Below are 2,986 nucleotides of genomic sequence, written 5' to 3' on the forward strand. Positions count from 1 at the left end.
ATCGGTTTCGTGCATCGGGCAGATTTTCGCTAGTATCGTTTCTTTGAACTCTTCCCACATCAGATTATATAGTGTTTATCCTCCTTTGCTCATGATCAACGTGTTCCACCATTCCAGAGCTTCACCTTTGAACATTTGCTTCGTATGTTGGATCTTCAGGTATTTGTTGATCTTGTTCGTTTTGGGCGTGGGTTTCTTCCCCTTTTGGAGCTTCCGCATTGTTTATATCTTGATTCGGCATTCTGAAATAATTAAATTCTTTTCTTTAATACACATTTTTATTTATTTATTTATATATATATTAATACACCACATAACACATTATTATATATATCATAACTTGATATATATATATATATATATATATTCTTATCCTTACTTAGAACAATTATCATTCTTATTTTTACACACATTGTTTACACACAAAACATCAAAACACTTGATTACATCCTGATCTTTCATAAACTTTTTCACCGTCTTCTTCATCTTGTTGCATTTGTGGAGAAGCTTGCCTCCCATCTTCTTCTTTTTGCTTCCATCTTTAGCCACCTTCTTCGTCAATTCATCAGCTTCATGCAGTGCTCGGTCGAGATGTTCCTCTTAAGATTGCGGGATCACATTCTGATAACCGTACTGAAGCGGTGGGTCACGGTGTCCCATCATAACAATGTCATAGTGGTTTTTGGGATATGGTGACGAGGTAACATCAGACGAATAGTTGAAAAAGGCTTCAGCTGCTGCCTCTTGCTCAGGAAACTCATTAGCTTGTTCCGAGATTGAAGGAATTCTTCCTTGAAAAGGTGGGAAATCTGGCGAAGACTTGTTCTTGGCTCCTTGAATGTATTGCACATAGGGATCTTCAGAATCATAGCATAGGTTCATGTGGAAGAATGGTTACATACATCCTTTATCCGGTGGAAGTCACATTTTGATGGTTCCTCTCTTGTAGTTGTTATTACTTCAGAGATTTCCTCATCTGGATCTTCTTCAGGGTCTTCCTCTTCTGGGCCTTCTTCCTCATCAACATTGCAGTTTCAGTCACTAAAGGGTCTAGGTGATACCTTTCGTACAGTTGCATGACTCTCATCTTTGGTCTTTGAGATGGTCCATTGGGGTGAGAATCGATAGAGTTGTAAGCAGAGGTTCCAGTGTGCCATCGCCTTTGATCAGAGTGGCATTGCATCCAGTCGGAAGAGTTGGACTCAGGTTCCACTTTAATTTGTTGTTGGCTAGCAATTCATCGGACAGATGGTACATCGGGATGTTGGATGGATGATACATTGGTATGTCAGATGGGTGATACATCGGAATGTTGGACGGATGGTACTCCGGGATGCTCGATGGATGGTAACTTGAAGTTCTTGGGGCTTCGTAATCTTGCATCGGTGGATCGCTTGGTAGATTGATTGGTAGTTGTTGTGTTTCAGGGAAGTACACCGGTGTGGGTCGCTCGATTGGATAATCTTGATTAAAGAAGTCTTCGTAGTAGTCTTCACTTATGTTATCCTTGGGAATTGGTTCGGGGCATCCAGCTTTTCTTGCGTCGTGCATAAAGCCTTCACTTACCTTCTTGAATGACATCTATGGGTGGTTTAGATTGAGGATGGATAGAAAATGTTTACCATTTTATCTTATCCCTAATTATATAAAACAAATAATAATAATAATAATAATTCTTATTCACTTGGATCGAAGCTTAGGTATTATTAATTAATACCTAATTGGCTAATATCGATGGCTCTGATGCTAACCTATCACACCCCCATCTTAGGTCTGGGCGTGAGACCATCAGTTGATACCCTTTTTGTAAATAAATCAGAGTTACGGGTTTAATGCGGAAATATTTGCGTGGATTAAAATATTAATATTTACATAACAAAAGACGGGATTATAAATATACCCATTTAATGTTTACAAAATATTAATTGTTTATATAAACCAGCATTCAAGTTAATATTTAACAAAAATGATCTGAGCCATCAGATCGCCTAGATGTCACTTCGATTCTTCAAGCGGCTATCTTTCATTGCCTGTAAAACAGTTTGAAAATACGTCAACAACACATGCTGGTGAATAAGCTGACGCATAAAATATTTTATTTACTTAATTACCCCTCGAGACATAACTTAGGTCCGGCCCATTGTGGCTTAGGAATAATCAAGTTAAAAACAAAACACAATTACAAACTTAAGCTCTACTCAAAATCGCTCAGCAAACACCGCAGCGTTCGAGATTACTTAGCTACAATCAGTATACACATGATTACCCTCTCTCGGACGTAACTTAGGTCCGGCCCGCCATGGCGAAGGCTTATGACCAGGTTTGGCGCGTGTGCCCACTGTCTACCACATATGCAATGATCCAAACAAACGTACACGACAGCCTGAGGGCCAGCGATTTCTTTTGTTTATAATGTTTTAGAGATATGTAATCTCATGTAATTCATTTATTTGACTCGATAATACAAGTTATTAAAGTTGGGCGTATTCACCTTTTAAAGGACCAGCTTCACTTCATTGATCGGTTAACCTTTCTTTAGCTATCTCTGACCTATAGTACGAGTATAATCTTTTGTTATTACCAAATATTTAATCTGGCTTTAAGACCTTTAGTCTCTTTTTGTATAATATTTACCTTGATTATATTTTCTTTATGAACCTTTAGTTCAAAATACTTTTCTTTCGTTTACAAGTTTAAAACCTTTAGTTTAACTTGTTTACTTTTCTAACACTACGTTTCTTCTTCTTGAAGAAACGTATACTTTATTTTCTTATTTATTATTTAAGAAATTTAAACAATAATCACATTAATAACAAAGATTAACTTTACATTACATATTTCTTATTTATGCTTTTCTTTGTTATATTTTCTTTATTTAAATCTCGAGGCATCGAGTATACCCTCGGCTTAGGGTTTAAGCCTTTAATATTTTATAATACTTTATTCGTACATTATCCCTACCTTGGTTGGCTTATTACTCCATAAA

The sequence above is a fragment of the Bidens hawaiensis genome, unplaced genomic scaffold (assembly GCF_021521415.1).
Source record: "Bidens hawaiensis isolate Kalapana, Puna unplaced genomic scaffold, B.hawaiensis_p1.1 tig00419565_1, whole genome shotgun sequence".
Classification (NCBI taxonomy): domain Eukaryota; kingdom Viridiplantae; phylum Streptophyta; class Magnoliopsida; order Asterales; family Asteraceae; genus Bidens; species Bidens hawaiensis.